General features: G+C 40.9%; 1 protein-coding gene across 4 annotated transcripts in view; it reads left to right on the top strand.

Annotated features, from left to right (window-relative positions):
- The first annotated feature begins 210 nt into the window (after nucleotides 1-210).
- The window catches only part of HYCC1 (hyccin PI4KA lipid kinase complex subunit 1), a 43,052-nt gene continuing 25,385 nt past the window's right edge, over nucleotides 211-17,877 (top strand). For 3 of the 4 annotated variants that reach the window (XM_064704466.1, XM_064704469.1, XM_064704468.1), the window contains exon 1: nucleotides 211-278. The gene's annotated coding sequence lies outside the window, so the exon portion shown is untranslated. Of the gene's footprint in view, nucleotides 279-1,150; nucleotides 1,170-17,877 lie in introns of those variants that run through there. The other variant, XM_064704467.1, reaches the window with a different exon arrangement.

The following is a 17,877-nucleotide window of genomic DNA, read 5'->3' as shown; positions in this document are numbered from 1 at the left end:
CGACTGGTCCGGTTTCCGTGCCCGCCCCGGGGCGCCCTCACAGCGCGTCCCCCGCTCCCGCCCGGCCTCGGAGCGGGCCGGCCCCGCCCCTCGGGGAGCGGGGCGCGCGCACGGCCCGCTCTGCCCCGCCATTGGCTGGCGTGACCGCGCAGCGCGCTCCGGTTGGCTGCGGCCGCCGCCAGGCAGCGGCGGGGCCGGGCGGGGTCCGCCCGCCGCTGCCGCTCCCGGCGGGAGGGTGAGTTTGAGTCGCGGCCGCGGCGGAGCCGCCGGGCGGGAGGGTGAGTTCGCTTCCCGGTCGCTCCCGCGGGGACAACTTTTTTTCCCGCGCGGGGCTGGCGCATCCCGACGGGGCGGCCGCGGCCGTCGGGCAACTCGCGGCCGCCCGAGCGGAGCCCCCCCCAGGCTGCGGGTCCCGCGCCCCACCCTGGGGCAGCCGGCGGCGCGCGGCTGGGGCGGCCGTGGCTCGCCGGGGCGGCGGGGGGTGCAGGGCGCGGGGAGGAGGCCGGGAGGGGGCGGTGGAGTTGCCGGGGGCAGGGCCGGTGCCCGGGGGCGATGGACGGGCAGGGCGGCACCCTGCCCCCGGTGCGGGGCGGCGGGGCGGCGCTCCGGGCACCGGTTGCGGCTTCCCCCGGTCCTGCGGGTCCTCCCAGCGCCCCGCCGGCATCCCGGCCGCGTCTGGCCGCCCGCTCGCCGCGCACCGCCCGCACCCGGTCCAGCCGCGGCGGGGCACGGCGGGCATCGCCGGGACGTCTGGGGGCCGGCGGGGCAGCGGCGCCTTGTGCCGCCGGGAGAAGGCGGCCGGGGCTGCGGGAGAGACAAAGGAGCTGCTCCCGCCGCGTCCCCGGAGCGGGGCGGGCAGCGCGGTGCCTGGCAGCGGGCTCGGTGCCGCCGCGGACCCTCGGGGGGAGGCTGGGGCAGAGTTGGGCGGCGTGCTGAGGAGCGGCTCCGTGCTGCGGACCCGTCCCGGGCTGCGTTCGGCGGTGCCGCCGCCGCCGCGAGCGGTGTGCCCGCCGCGGGGATGCGGGAGGCGGCAGCAACAGTTCGAGCCGCGGAGTTGGGAACCTGGGCGGGCAGTGCCGCGGCTGCAGGGCTGGTGCCTCCACGGGCTTCGTGCTTCCACTGGAGCGCGTCCGATTGAAGTGTCCTTCCTTGTGCTTGGTGTGTCAGAGGTAAGGATGGAAGCAGAGATAGTGCCCCTGGATTTGTCTTGTCCCATGTAATCCCGACAGCCATCACGTTTGTTTCCCGTCCAATTGAATTCTAGCTCTTTGCCGAAAAAGCTCCCCAGCCTTAGGTTCGCAGGGAGCGGATTTGTGTACTCGAAGATTATCAAGTCCTGCTAGGATGGACCTTTCAGGAGTTTTAACATGCACTGCCGGGGTGTGAGGAAATGACTGTAGATGAGCCAAATATTAAAACTTCTACTACAGGGTTGGTGTTAGGGTCCTTAGCTGCAAATTCAGATTTAGTGGCATTTTTTTAAGGCAAGCTGAGCAAATTGCACTGCAGAGAGGCAAGAAGCAGTGTTGTGGAGCAAAGCACAGAGTGACATTGGTGACTGCATTTTGTGGTATCTGAAAGGCCTCTCTGCAGTTTTCCCCTCCAGTGATGGACTTACATGCTACAGTGGTTTTTCAGAAGTTTGTGCTTTCCACAGAATCATTGAAAGGTTGGGGTTAGAAGGGACCTTAAAGATCATATAGTTTCATACCTCTAATGGCGTCTTGCTTTTGTTCTCTCCACCTTTCAGCAAGTTCTTTTATGTTGCAAAAACTAAGTAATGTTGTATAATGTGGTCAAATTAATTTGCAATCTGTTGTAGTTTCATCAGTGAAATAGTTTTGGTAAAAGTAGTATACTTTGAAGTTGAATTTTAGATCCTTCTGGCAGTGTTTTTGGATGTATTTTTTCCTCTAGAGTTGGAAAAAAGTATAAACCCACTAATTCTGAAATACAAAACCTGTCTGCTTCTCTTCTGTGATAATCTCTTTGTGAGGCAAGGCACTTGTAATAGGGCTTTTATCAGAGGGATAATAATTTTGAGGAAGTTCTGTACTACTTGGGATGATTTATTAACTGTAGCAATTCACTTCCTTGCAGCAGTGAGCTGTTTTAAAGGGACGTGTTATATTTAATCAGAAAGCTTCTTCCAAGGAAAAAGACTGTCAGGGGATCACATTGGAATTCTGCTGGGTGGGTTTGCTTTCACTTGAGAGAGGCCATGGGAGACGTGTTCCCAGGCACAGCTGGGTAGTTAAGTCACTTGGATTCTAATTTTGTGAGGACTTGTATCACAGGCCTGTGTGTGAGATACTGTAGGGCTGGGCACTTCAACTGATGTGTGTCATCTGTGTTTCACTTAGCACAGTGGGGCTGGCTCTAGGCTGGGAGACAAGCCCATTTCCTGATGCATGTGACTGGGTCAAACCTAATAGTAAGTCACTGAGTTGAAGTCTCATTCATAGTACACATTCCTCTAAAACTCAATATCTTGAACCTTCCTCATGTTCATGTCAGGAAATGGATTTTTCATTGAAGCCTACCTTAAGGTACATACTAGATTGGCATCTTAACCTGTCACTGACTTTAATGCATGCAATATTAAAATCACCTTGTTCATTCTGGAGGTTTAAATTATTAGTTATAAAGTGTTGGCTGATGTCTGGTTATTTTAATTAGAAAATAAATGGTCTGATGTGACACTGAGTCTTTTTCAGGTTGTATGGAGAATGCATGGTTTGCAGAACGATTTCTTAGAGAAAAGTCACAGTTCCCAGGTTTCCCTTTGGGACTAAGAACTTGTGGAATATCTGAGGCTTTAGGATGAAACTTTCATGAGGAATAAATGTGTATGTTGGTGAGAATATTAAAATGTAGTGGCTCTTGGGCTCTTAACAAAGATCACCTGTGCACTCAGCAAACATACAAAGTCTGCATGGGGAAGAGCTTAGGCTTAAATCCGTTAGGTGAATTGCCAGGTCAGGTTTCATTGCCAGCCCTCCCCTCTGACAGATGTGCTCTCTGCATAACCCAGCACGCTTCCTCTCTCACAAATGGAAGACTGGGTGCAAAGCTGATCTGTCCTGAGGTCTCCCATAGGGCTGTGTGGGCAGTTCTGTTAGCAGAAGTGGAAGTTACACCTGTGAATCACCGCACTCACGTGTGTTACGTCCAGTGTTAGCAAGCAGTCAGTCTTCCGAGAGCAAGGTGCATGAAATTCAGGCAGGAGATCTGATCTTGCTGTGTAGGAAATGAGCAGCCTGACAGTCTGACCTTCCCTGCCTGCATACTCTGTTTTCTTTGAAGAGAACTAGAGACCAAATCTTGTATACTTCAGAAGAACTGAAGCCTGCCCATCTGTAATTATATTCTGAGGTTAAATAGTTTGACTGGAGTGACCCTGTCTAATCTCTGAGACTTCCATGGGATTATGGAAATACAGCATGCTTAAAACCTGCAGTTTATATGCAGTGTCTTTCACTGTGTTGGCTTATACTTGGTAGGATGTAGTTGAGAGAGGTTGTTGATTTACTGGAATCTTGTCGTTTTCCTGCTTAGGAGAATTATAGCTTTTGTTTTGTTAATGCTGTTCTGTTATAATTATGCTAGTATATATATGTAAAAAAGACCTCTTAAATTAAAATTTTAGGCCTGAGATATTTTCTTTAAATCTGTGATTTCTTTCTGTTCCAGGAAAAAAAGCCCTTTTGGCATTTGCTGTACTCAGTTGCTAGAATTGAAATGGTGACGTATGAAATGCACATTTGGAAGTGGAGAATGTGTTGGAATTCAAGTATTTTTTATTAGCATCAGTTATTTAGAAACTTAAATTGGATTAGTTTACTTGAAATGCTTTGTGAGATAATCTTGGAAGGCAGCAACAAGGTGTCAGAATAAGGACAGAAACCTGTGTCGGTGTTGTTGAAGACAAGGAGTACTAAAGTATGAAAATGTTTCTAATGTGTAGCAACTGCATATTACTGCTAGTCTGTGTTTAAAGTTGCTGCTCCAGCTCTGCATGCCATTAAAATGTTTATTCCTGCAATGGCCAGACTCTTTCCTCTATAATGTGTAAGTGTATGCCCACACTTTTTAGATTAAGTACTTCTGCATGAACTTGAGATTTTCTCTAAACTGACACTTGAATTACTTAAAGTTATCTGAAAGCATTTAAAAAGTTTTGCTCAAGGCTGACAGGTGAAATGCTTCTGCATTTGTTCTTTCTGGAAATCAGATTTCTATCAGAATTTGTGTTAGAACTTTTCTAGCATGAAAACTCAAATACTCTTGTATTAGATAGAAAGAAAAAATCCGAAACACCAAAAAAAAACATCTGAAAGATCTAATAACTGTAATAGTTTTCAGCTGATAGCATTTCTAAATGGATATGAAGTATTTTCTTCTACTTGTGGTGAAACTGTTTTGAAGCCTTTGCCCTAATCAGGACCACGTTCAAGAGGCGCAGAATAAAAATAGCATCTTGGCCGAGTCTGTGAGGGCAGCTGTTATTTATGGCAATTTCTTTGGTCACATCCCCACATGAACTTGCATGCTTTGCTAACAACTTTCGGAAAGACTGTGAGTGCAAGCAGTCTAACTTACAGCCAAGTGAGTCCTGAAATTGTCTGAATGTGACCCTGTTTCGTCTTGTAGTGCCAGAAAGGGGAGGATGTTGGTGTAGGTGTTTGTGTGATGAATTAAGGGTTCTGTTTATAAGGCTTCAGTTTAACTTCTAAATGGTGTGCAAATGTAAAATAGATGGGTTCAATAAACTGTGGTTGTTGGTAGCATTATTTATTAGAACTGGAATCAGTAAAGGACATGGAATTTGGACAGATATTTAATTATCATCACTCTTGTATATGGAGAATGCCATGGAAAGTGAGGATGTGCATGAAATGTTTCTTAATTTATAAATAACTGGCAGTGCTGAAGAATCATCTGAGTGTTGAGATTAAGACTTAGAAATGGTTATCTCTACAAAACAGATGTATGTTTTTGTTTTTCCATCTCTAACCTCTGATGATATGAAATGCTGTGTAGCAACTGAAGCATAGCAAAGAAATGTAGGTGAAAGTAATACTAGTAAAACATGCTTATTGCTGATGCAAAAGTTGCTAAATGTCTGTATTCCATCCTGATTGGCACAAGAGCTCTCATTCTAAACTTTGTGGAAAAAAAAAGTGTACTTGGGGCACTTTTGATAGCTATTAAAGACAGCTTTCTTAGGCTATCTTATCTCATACCTTTACTTTTGTCTATTTGGAATCTAACCTTTATTTAAAAATAGCATAGCATGCTCTGAAGCTGCACTGGGTACTAATTAATACACTTCAGTGCTTAAAGCCATGCTGTCTCCTAAGGTTTCCTGCTGTTTGCACTGGATAAATATTTATGCTTCAGCAAGGCATTAATTTCAACCTGACGAACAGTGCATACAACTTTAATATTTTGCTAATGCTAAACACCATGATTCACTCCTTTTGCTATATTTTATTGTGGATTTTTTTTTTAGGAAAGGAGGGAAAAAATCCCATTACACTTTAAATATGTGGTAGGGAATTATATCTAATACTCAACAATTAACCTGTCTAGTAGTCTGAGTATTGTACAATAGCTAGTGCTGGATAATATAAGGTCTCCATGAGCATCTGGTTAATGGACAAGACTGTACTGTGTAGTGATTTGTAAAAGTAATTGTTTTCTATTAATTTTTTTCAATCCTTTAATACTATTTACTGTATTAAAGGAGACGACTGGAAAATGTGTAAAAGCATTAAGTTGACCTAGTAAATTTTTTAAAATTGCATTTGACAAGTTTTTAACACCGGCTACCTTCTCTGTCAGGATACTATGAATATTTTCAGTGTACTGTGTAAAACATGTCAGGTATGCTACAGTCACATCTCTACCTGAGGAAGCAGACGAAAGGATCTTCAGGTATAAAAATTATTCTTTATTTTCCCTTTTTTTTACTCCTTTGCATGATTTGCTGGCTGAAGGAAATTGTGTTTCTTCCAGATTGGAAATAGGTAGACTGCAGCATCGTGTATTTGGTGTTAGGCTGATGAAGGGGAGAACAGTGTGATCAAAGTAGGGGAAGGAGCAGGGTTGAGGAGTTCCTTAGCTCTTGGTACTTGGTGCTAAAGCAACAATTTTGTGTTCCTTACAGCTAATTTAGACTCATTTTGCCAGTGAAATGCTGAGTATTATCCTACAGTTTGTGGTTAATAGCACATCTGGTTAAACCAATTATTATACACTCAGTTAAAAGAATGTATTTCTTATTGACTTCCTTTAGGCTGTGCCAAAATACCTGCCTGCTTCATGTCTGTCACATGCTGCAGCTGTGCTACTGTTTTTACTCAGTTACAGCTTTTAGGCTCAATGAGCTGCAGTCTTTCCACTCACATCTCTTATGTTCCTAATTGTATTGACTCCGTATGTCAGGTGTAGAAAGACTAATAGGCTCCTGCATTTTTTTCCCTGCTTTGAACTAAATTCCCAGTGCAGCAGCCAGAGGAGCAGCTGAGAGGCTTGTGACAGTAATTCTGCACATCTGCTTACATGTGCATCTGCAGCTTTGTGAGTGCTGGTATAATATTTACCAATTTCTGCCTGTCTTAAGAGAGCATGATTTATATTTAATTGTAAAGCTGAGCAAAAAACTTTGAGTTTCTTTACCCCTCTCCCTGTATTCTCAGCAGCATTATGTGTTGGCACTGTAAATAAGGGGCATTTTCACAACAGTCTTGTTGTGATGAGACACTTCAGACAATCAAATTTCTTCTGTTACTCAGTGAAACACAAAAAAGGAAACATCTGTTTTGCTTAGTCTGTAATGATACAGCTTGGAGTAACAGGATTCTGTTGTCTCAGCTGGAATTGGTTGAAGTTTTGTTGACTTTTCAGTGATGTGTACAAATATAGCAGAACTACTCTTCCAGCACTTCTGCATCATGCTGGGGATTGACTGAGTAAATTTGCAGTCTCTGCCACTTTTAATTCTTTTGCTGCCTTGCTTTAGTTTGGTATATGTATTTTCAATATCATTCTCTTTGTTCTTAGACTGAAATTTAAGAGTATCTGAAGCATATGCATTTGCATTGGTTACCAAGGGTTTTTACTGGAATGGAATGGTTATTTGTGCAGTGATATTTTCTCCCAGACTGTTACTAGAAAACTGTAGCTGCACAGGGAAGAATGATAATGACTTTCCACCTAAAACAACATAATCAGAGGAGATCTCTAAACTGTGCTGTTCCCCTGCATACATAGTGCACACATACATTCATTCATTCCTTAAGGAAGTAATGGAAATCTTTGGTTCATTGCTATTTTAGTGGTATTCAAAAGTGGCTTATGTTTTGTCCTGTTTTGGTAAAGAAGTGGATGCTAGTTCACCTGTGCTCACAAAGCCACTCCAATCCTGTGAAACAGTGGCAGGAATTGCCTTAACCATTTACAGCTGCTTCTTGGTGTGGTAGAATAAAAGTCCTGTATAAATTCAGTAGGTGGAGCAGGATGTGGACACTTTGGGTGTCAAGGGAAGAAGGAGCACCTAGATGAAGGTCCTGCTTGTACAGTAAATAGGGGAACTGACAAAAGTAGGAATAGAAAGTCAACCAAGTGATGAAACAGGAACCAAACGATGCCACGCCCTTGAAGAAGTTCCTTAAATGTGTCTATAGATGTTAAATCAGAGTATGATCTTTTTGTTTTGTCTGATTAACTCTCAAATGTCATATTGTTTGAAAAGTGCCCATTCACTTCAATTATATTTGGGTTTTTTTAATCCAGTGTGATGGAGGTTGCTTTGCTCTGGGTTCACTGCAGCGCTTCTTTCATGTGCTTATGACAGCTTTTACAAGCAGGACATGTTGTGTCCAAGGGTTGTTTGGCTGTATTGATGTCCTTTGGCTCTGGTTCATCCAGTCCACTACACCCCAAGTACATGTGCAATCAATGACCAATTTCCATGTATTGTCACAACTGTGCCTGCCATTCAAGTGACTTCTCAGATACTGCTTGTAAGCACAATACTCTAAAACAAGTTCTCAAGTTCACAGACCTGAGATTATTATAGAAATAAATTTTGACCACTTTGTAGTTAAGCTACAGAAATATTTGCCTGGCTCTAAATCATCACATCTGTGCTCTAAGCCAGTACTCTGAATTAATGACTGATTATGGAAGCACCACTCACTTCTTCTAGGACTACTAGATATGTAGGATATGTAATAATGCCCTTAAAAGTCAGGCCTGTCCTGAGCAGAAGACATTGTGTGATTTAATGAGAATGCAAGTAGTAGAAAGAGAAAAAGAAAATGAATGTATGCTCTGTTATTTTAAATCTTTAACTGTTTTCTGCTACTAAAGTGGTAACAATAAATTCTGTAGAAGCTTTCTGTTGTTGTGACTTTGGAATAATGGCAGATTACTTGATAATACCAATTAACTTGGAAATCTGAACTCAAATAAAGAGTCCTTCCAGAACCTGTATAATTTGAGTTTTATTAGCTTTCTATTTCTTAGAGTAATTAATATTCTGACCTTTAGGTGCTTTCATGAAATGGGAACTTTTATTTTAAAAGCTTTTTCATCTAACTCAAATTCAATCTAAATTAATACATCTCTTAACATAAGAGAATTATTATCCTTTTCTGCTTTGACAGTATTATGCTTTTGGGATTTGACTTTAAAAAAAAAATTACAATGCAGAGCAAGACATACAGGGTAGTAAATTCTCTTGAGACTTTGAGTTGCATATATTTTGTCTCTACTACAGCATTTTTATGTGACAGTAGAACATTTAATGTATTGGATGTATCTTCTGAATGAGACAGAAGCGTGGGTCCTTCCTCTAAAAATTTTAGTTGAGAAGTCATGTTCTTCTGTAGCTTGTAAAGTATGTAAAAACCCACAAAATTGTTCTTAGTTGCTCTGAAATGTTTTTCAGCTGAATGTGTCTAGTCTTGTGAGTGTATGTGGATGGGCTGTTGTGGGGGTGGGAGAATGTGGAGGGATGGGGAAGAATGAGAGAACTGTCATGAAGAGATAAAGCATGTTTCTCCTGAAACTGTTTAACACAGCTAGATACATGCATTGCATGCATATATTGATAATTTTAATTCTGTAATTTAACAGGGAGCAGTTATCAAGCGCTAAAACTAAGTCCTAAGGTTATCTGCAGTATTGATGCACCCCTCCTCTGGAAAATGTACTTTTGTATAGTTTCTTGGGGTTTTTCCCCCTGTGAAAATGAGCTACTAAAACACCTGTCAGTAGACTATCATAGATCTCTTTTTGCTATAAAATCTGGGATGTATTCCTGATAGCAAGGTTCCTGCTTTACTTTCATGATCTTTAGGATATGGTAGAATGGTACACTGGAGAAAATATTTTGCAGATGGAAAGCCATCAGGAATGCTGATGCTGCTGCATTGGTAGGGTTAGGGTGATGGAATGTATCATAGCATTTATTTCAAATAAAGGTTCTGGAGTGAAAAGGAAACCTTTCCATTGCAGTTGTATTGGATCATGTCTGATATTATGCTATATTGTAGATCTGCCCTGGGTAGCCCAGTGTGGTGACGCCGCCAATCCAGGGAAGTCAGTGGGAGCCTGGGGAGAGTTCCCTTTTCTTTGTGAAGGGTGCCTTGGAATGGGTTTGGCCTGAAAGAGAGGCCCGTGCTTCACCAGATAAGGCTGTCCTGGCACAGGAATAGTGCTCCCCAATTTAATGTTCCCACTGAAACCTTCCAAACCACAACTACTCACTCAGTCTCCTTTTCCCCTCTCCCCTGCAGTAGGGATGGAGAAGAAAATTAGGGACACAAAAAGTAAAGATTACAGGTTGAGATAAGAACAATTTACTGGAAACAGAAATTGAATAAGAAAGTGAACAGTAACAGCTACAATATCAATAACAAACTGTACAAAATAGGCAAACAATTCACACATGATTGCTCACCATGCAGAACTGGCTACCCAGAGTGCTTCCCCTGGCAATGATGAGAGAATAGCATCTGGATTCTCACTATGCCCTTCCTTGCTGCTGCAAAAATTAACCCTGTCCTGGCCTGATCCTGTCATAAGTCACTTCTGAAGCACCTGGGACTTTTGCTGCCCAATTCTCAGTTCGTGGAGCTCCTTACATTTTATGGAGGCAGAAGGGCGATTGAGTTGAAATGAAGTCCCAAGAGCTGCTACAAAATTTCTTCCTCATGTGGCTTGTGAAGTATATTCTAAAGTTAGTGTCTGGCTTGCAGGTTGCCATGGTTTTAGAGGTAGACATCTCTGTTTTCCAAATTGAATGAGGTGCAGATACCTAGAGTAGGGTTGGAAATAGGCAGTCTCCTAAAATCTCATTCTTAGCCAGCAGAATTGGGAAGTTTAGTCAAAAGTCTTGCATTTTAAATGTTGCTGCTAAAAAGCAGCTGAAGAGTCTCTCAAACCTCTGTCCTGCTTTGTGAACTGCATCTTTTTCCTTCTTGTAGGTCACTGCTAAACTACTTGCCAGATGAATGCTTCTGGATTTGTACTACCTGAAACTATGTGCTGTAATGGTAGAAGGTGTTAAAATTGTGTCTTTTACAGTCAATGCTCAGAGATGAGGCACAGGCCCTGCTCAGTTCTCCACATGCTTTTTAGTCATACTCAAGCTATTGTGCAGCATCTGCCTGTGCATGCTTTACACTGAGAGCTTTTCAGCAGCTGGATTACCCAACACCTTTCTTTTCATATGGCTGAATGTACTGAACAAACTCTAACATGAGATGACTTGCAATTTTCACTTAGAAAACAAAACTTGGTTTTTAAAATTAGCTTGCAGCAAGTTGACTTCACAAATAGATTAAGTGTATAACTGCCTGTAAAGATAATACTGTGGTAGTATTGAAGGTTGAGGAGGCAAGGAGCTGCATGTCACAGCATTGCTACCAAAATAATGCTTGTGAGAAGGCCACTGGTAAGTTCAAGGCTTAAATGCAATACTAACATCAAAACTGTAACACAGTTATTCTCTCTATAGTTTATTATATTTCACTGTTTTAAATTTGCCTTTGGGTGACTTCATAGGGATGTAGTGTACTTTGGGCTTAGGGAGCTAAGGTGTAAAAGAACAGTATGTTTGGGGTTCTGTACAGAATGTTTCTTGTAGGGGGTGAACTTGTGCAGCACTGCTTTCTCTTGCAGAAGTGATGAGAGCACTGTGTCATGTACTTTGGAATTAAATGCCAGTTCACTGATGTTCTCAACACGAGTTATGGAAGTCTTGACACACAGAAAACAGACAAGATTTCTAAAGCTTTCTAATTCATTTATTTGGTTAAGCTTATGGTTGTACTCATTTTAATGTGACTTAATTTGAATTCTATTTCTGTATGATGCATATAGTTATATTGATTTTTCTTTGTATGTGTTGGAAGAGTTAACTATATTAATCCAGAAAACATAAGGACAATTAAGACAAGATTTTTCAATTATGTGTGTTTTATTCTGTCTAAGATTATGCTGTTTATATATCTGTTCTTTCTTAGAGTCAATAAGATGTAAACAGAAATGTTTGCATGAAATAAAAGTGGAAGCAAGTATATTTTAGCTGCTAAAAAACTGCTTTGAAAGTAGTAAATCTTACTTTATTTCTCTATACTGAAACTATTGATGAATTACAGATGATAGCAAAGCTAATGTTTGAGGATATACCCCAGATGAAATAGCTTGAAAGAGTAGGGATTCTGCATGCCAGGGAATGGGGTGTACCTGGTGTAAGTTGACTTACAGGTGGTCAGTTTTGGCTGACTCTGGTTTTCAGCATGGCAGATGTACTTAGAGTGTGCATTTGTGCAGTAGTCTACAGGGGAGAAATAGTAAATCAGGATTTAAAAAGGTAGCTAGGAAGAAGTAATAGAGGACAATGAGAAAATAAAATTCAAGCTGTGGAGGTTATTTCCTCTTACTTCATTTTGGCGCTGTACTGTTAGGGCTGCTTTTGTCCTGCTCAAACAATATAGATCTGATTTACTATGGCTTGTATAAATTCAAGTGAATATATCAGTGCTTGTAGTCTCTTATCTCTGTCCTGGTGACTTGTTTGACTGGCATGAGTAATTTGGTTGTTTTGGAAGACAATTCCCCTTGGTAGTAAAGGGTGAATACAAGGTTAGTTGAGTACAAATGTGGTTTGTAATTGATTGCTAATCTGAAATTGAGCAAATAAATTTGCCAGGAGTCAAAGATAGGGATTAAAATCTTCAATTTTAATCCCTATCTTTCTCCTGTACTGTTAGGAGTCTTACCTTCTGCTTGAGACTTTTTAGAAATCTTTAATCATGAATGTTTTGGGTCATGTGTGCCTTTGTGACTGTTTACCAGCAATGCAAATGGCCTTGTGGTTTCATGACCTCACCCACAGGTTTGTTGGTTTTTGTTTGTTTTTTTTCCCCTCTTGACAGAATTGAAAGGTTGTAAAAGACTGAGGTACAGTTTGATACTTTAAGTATTTGATGCTTTACAGCCCAGAAACCTCCAAACAGTATTTTCTGGTACTGGATACTTTGCACAAGAAACAATTGCATTTAAGACAGTTACTTATAGTTTCTGTATGGTCTAGCTGATGTATGGTTGCTTTCTGTAGACTGTTTTTTCCTTAATTGCTGGCACCAAAACTGAATTGAGGTCTGTCATCTGTGGCTGAATGTAAATTTTTAAAAATTGTAATGGGTATCATTCAGGAGAACTTTTCCATTTGGTGGGCAAATATCTATCACTTTGTCATATTCCAAGTGTTAAATTGTTGGAGAAGCATATGTGCACAGGATCTGGAAGTCTTTTTCAAATCTGTATAATGGAAGAGTCCACTGACTCCTGACTCTTTAAGGCTGATGTTCCACATTGTGATACAAAGTGTAAGCTCTGGATAAGAGTGTCTATCTATGGTTGCTTCTATTGCTGACAGAGGGGAGGGGAAAACTGAATAATGCCTTTGGCAAGATAAAATTAAAATTGACTGCAGTTTCACTTCCTAAGGTTCAGTAATCTTTACAAACCACTGGAAACAAATGTTCAGAACAGTTATTTTTGTGTGTTCACTACTTTATTGTGCAGAAGACTATAGAATGACCATAGTGAACCAGATGAGAATTTCTGAAACCTTATTGTCTAGCAGTGGCTGTTAATAGAGGCCAAGAAAGGAACTGAGAGAAAACTAGAAGAGTGCGCTGGGGGAGCAACCTTTGACTCCAGCTTTCTGAACTAGAAGTGTTTGTATATTTAGTGGCTCTGGGTAGATTTTTCCATGCATATGTCCCAGTGGGGTTTTTTTCTGTGCATTTATGTAAAGTTCATGTACCTGGACCTCAGTGCATTCTTCCTTCCTACATTGTTTTTGGTAATTCTTGTTTGTTTTGAGCCTTCCACCTCTAGTGTCACCTACAACTTGTTATTTCTCTTGTTAGAAGATGCTGAATAACCATCTGTCGTTTTAGCAATTTGCCTGAGCCTAAGTCAGTGATGCTTGGTGCACCATAGCTGTTTTAAGCTGAAGATGGCAATTATCAGAGAATATTTAATACAGAGCCTTTGAGCACTGTTTGCAGTTGTATATTTGAATAGAACATGTGACTATTTCAGGCTTAGCACAATGAGGTGTTTGTTTCTTTGTGAAAGTTTGAAAAAATCAAGAAGTCAGACCTGACTTTTGTGGTTTCTGAAACCTGTTAGAGTGGCTTTTGGAGTCCACAGTGGCATCTGGCTCTTTTCTCAAGAGACTTCAAGTGTTTTGCTGCCCATTATTGCACATACAAGTATCTGAACAGAACAGCTTGGCCATGTTCAAAATTGTATAGAAGATTAACAGATCACTGTATCACTAAAATGAGTTGTGCATTAGCATCAGGAAAATACATCTGTTCTTTGGCAATTGAATGAAGAATACACTTGCCTGAGTGTTCTTTACTGTTCTGTGGCTTACCAAGGATTGTGTCTTTGTCTCTGAAGTGAGGGAGAAGAAAGGGTTCAGCAATGTGAATTTTACATGTAGACTGTAGTCTTTTAAATGAGCTTGATGAATCAAGTAAGAGCTGACCAAGAGGTTTTTAATATTTCTTGTATCACTTCAAAAGGGAAGAAAAATTGAGTCCTAATTGGCCCATCCCTACTTGTGTGTGCAAACTACTATAGAACAGAAGATGAACATTTACTAGGGGCTTGATCTCTTATGGGCCTGATGCATCCTAATGGAATGCTCACAAGTTTACTTTGTTCCTATTCTGGGGTGAATTGACAGATTTGGCTGATGGTTCATAAACAGCTTAACTTTCTGCTCCATGTTTCCCTTTTAAGCTTTTTTTTAAATTTTATTTTATTTTTTAGTAAATAATTCAGACTTCCAAGCAGATACTTTACAGATTAGGTAAAGATGAAGTATATGCTTATTCTCCTCTTCCAGCAATTCCCAGAGGATGAGGCTTGAGCAGTTTTTGGCTCCTGTTTTTGTTTTTTCCAGCCCTGACTTTCCCTAGCAAATATGTAATACTGTGGTTTCAGAAGGTCAGTTCTGCAGAACTCAAGCATTCGTTCTTTATCCAAGTCCAGCCTCCTTGTACTTAATCCAAATTGCATTTACACACGTGCATTCTGTGGATGAATTCCACCAATGCTAGGTAGCTGTAAAGAGCAAGAAAGCCACCTATTGGGAGAACTTCTTTTTAAAGAAAAACCTGTGCACGTGTTGTCTGTGATTTCATTCAAAAACATAATTTGATATTATTATATTAAAGTCTTGTGTGACAAGTATGGAAATCCAAAGCCATTTAAGTACATGGATGCATTAGTAAGTTTGCCAGAGAATATGTATTAATTTGTCATGACTGGCCCTCCACCAACTCGGTGCATGTAACTTTTTCTCCCTCCTCTATTAAAGACAGGAAATTCAGTAAGTTCCTGATGTATTTGTGCTTTAAAGGGTGAGGAAGGGAAAATTACCTAATTAGGGACTTTGTAGAAGTCTATTCTAAATGAGACTTGGTTTTCTCCGATAAACTCCTTTGGTATTTTATTCAAGTTACGCTACTCACCTGAAACAATAGAAAAATTGGTATCTCCAAAGGAAGGAGACTTACATTACTGCATTAGGATAGAGCAAGACCAATTAACAGCTGTCAGAGGCTGCTTAGGACTTGGGAACTTGTTAATTATTATTTATTATAAATCCTGTCTTTGGCTGCTAATCCAAATTGAGAGTCTTGTGGAAAATACTCCAAAATGCTTTTAACTCACAAGGCATGAAAGTGCAGGTTATATTAGCCATATCAATATAGACAATTAGCCATGTGTTAGCTAGTCTGCATAACCTATGCCTGCTTTCATGTGGCAAATATGAAGATAAGACCTGCAATGCAAGAGTATTACCTAAAGTGGATTTACTTCATGTGTCAGATAAACAAAGATTACATATATTGTCTGATAAAAATCCAACAGTCCTGAGCCACCTGGCTGTTACTGAGCTCCATCACAAGTAGCTTTGTGGTATTTAAATAATTGAGACTTCCCTTTCCTATAAAAATCTTCATCAGGACATCCAGATGAACAAGGACCATGGGGACATTTGAAGCTGCTTTTCACATTAAATCAAAGTATTGTTGGGTTTGTGGTGACAAAAGTTGTTTTCAAAGAAATTCTCAAATTCCACTCATTTGAAGTCTTTGCAGGGAGTTAGTAGGAAGAGACCAAGAAAAATAATAATTTAAAGAGAATTACAGGCTGATGTACCTTAAAACAAGACTTTTTTGGGAAAAATGCTTTGTAGTGTTTGTTGTATTATTTGAACTTCCATTACAGTTTTGGTATTTATAAAGTACATTCTTAATGCAATTTTACACTTTTTTTCCCCTCCTTTTTTTTTAATTCTCATAGTAGCAGGTATTTACTTTATCCACTTTATGTTGCTTTAATTCTGTAGTGGCTGGGACTTCTCATGCTTCCAGTGCCCTATATCTTGCAGTTGTATCCTCTGAAACAAAGCTGTAATTAAGGCATGCTTTTTTAATCCTCTGGGTCTTTTTTTTTTCTGTAGAAGTTTAACAGATGGTACAAATGAAGCCTTATTTTGGTGCACTTAGTGTTAAAAATCCCATTTTAGAGTTACCTTTTAAGAACTTTTTGTGGGCTTCAGGAAAAAATTGTGATGTTAACTGAAACTTGTTAATCCTTCTTTTGGAACAGTCTTGGGTTTTCCAACTCTGTCCAAATATTGTGCCAGTCCAACTTGATCAGTTATGTAACTGGAACAAAATGAGGCAATCCTCAGTAAAACAGTAGGTTGTCTGCCTGTTTAAATAGATCCCACACGGCTGATATATGGAATTAAAGCTTTTTTTTCTTTCTGGGGGACATCAATTGAACACATAATCCATGTCATCAAGGAAAATAATTGTAAAGTTAAGAGTTCTTATTTGTGATACTCAAATGTGTATTGTTGTGGTTTAAGCAGATATGTATGAATTTTTTAAAGTATAAGGTAAAATAAGGACACCCTGTATGTTTCTACTGCCTTAACTCTGAGTGGAATGTCTCTGCTACTTTAAAAATAAATATAAAAGATCTGATCAGCAAAAACTTTGTCCTATTTCTTTTCTACAAATGTCATTTCAAAAGTTCATGTTGTTGCAAAAAAAAAAAAAAAAGAGTCATCTTTAAATACTGAGTCATAAAATTAGTCATAAAAACTTAAAGTATTTTTCCAATGGCTAATGCCAGCCAAGGATGCTCTTACTTTTTTTACTGGTCAAATGAAACTTCTCTTCTCTGGGAACCTTTAATTTGAAAATAATGCTTGATGGATCACTAGAGAAGGGTGAGAAAAAATTGAATCTCTTGGAAATATGTATCAGCTATGGACTTGGTGTATGCAGGACTCCTTGGCTCTCTTAAATAATGAACTTTTGCTCTGAGCAATATTAGGACAGGTATTTGTGCTATTAGTGGGGCTCAGTAGGGGATGGTTACTATTGTCAGCAGTGCTGAGGCATTGGACCCTGCAAAAGCCTTTGTCCACCTTCATAGGAATGAAAGTAGGGCTGGGAGGTTGTGGGATTCTGTAGGAACTGGCAGGGTGGTTGCTTCAATAATTGTAGTAGGACTAGTCTTTGTGTTTGTTAGCACACGGTATTACTTCACAGCAAGGTGTCACACACAACCTATGCTGAGCAGTCAGGGGCTGCTCCTCTGTATTTTCATTGTTACACCTTCAAGGACTGTCAGTGCTGATCAGAAAGATTTGATATTTAGCTATAAATTAATATACATGGTAGTCCTTCCCATTTCTTTGTTGATACAGGATGAAAGAATGGATGAGGTTTAAATGGATCTTTGGTGATCATGAAGTCCAGCCTCCTTTGCTCAAAGTAGTGAAAATTGGAACAGGTGTCTGTCTGGCTGCTCAAGATCTTATCAGACTGGTTTTTCACTGTCTCTGATTGGAGACTCCTCAGCCGCTCTGGCACTTGAGGCAATTCTCTGTGCTCTGACATCCAGGGTTCCTGGGGGATGCTCTTGCTGGCAACAGCAGAACTGAAAGTGACAGTGAGTACCTTGGCCTTTCCTGTATCTTCTCTCAGCAGATCCCCTGCTGATTCAGTCATGGATCCCTAGCTTTCCTGTTGCTATTTTTGCAAAAGCCCAGGAACCATTCTAGAACATTCTTGATCCTCCTTCTTGCTTTGATCCTTCTTACTGGGATCCTGCGATCTACTTTGTCACGGTCACGGTGTCTGCCCTGACCTTGACCCCATTAGCCACTTTTTCCATGTTTGTAGTTTCCCATGTTTAGCAGAGGGCCTGCCTTTGGCTCCTCAGTCCCCTGTTTCAGGAGGTAAT

Source organism: Zonotrichia leucophrys, chromosome 2, assembly GCF_028769735.1.
Source record: "Zonotrichia leucophrys gambelii isolate GWCS_2022_RI chromosome 2, RI_Zleu_2.0, whole genome shotgun sequence".
Lineage (NCBI taxonomy): Eukaryota > Metazoa > Chordata > Aves > Passeriformes > Passerellidae > Zonotrichia > Zonotrichia leucophrys.
The sequence above is the reverse complement of the archived record's forward strand: the minus strand, read 5'-3'. Positions and strand labels throughout refer to the sequence as shown.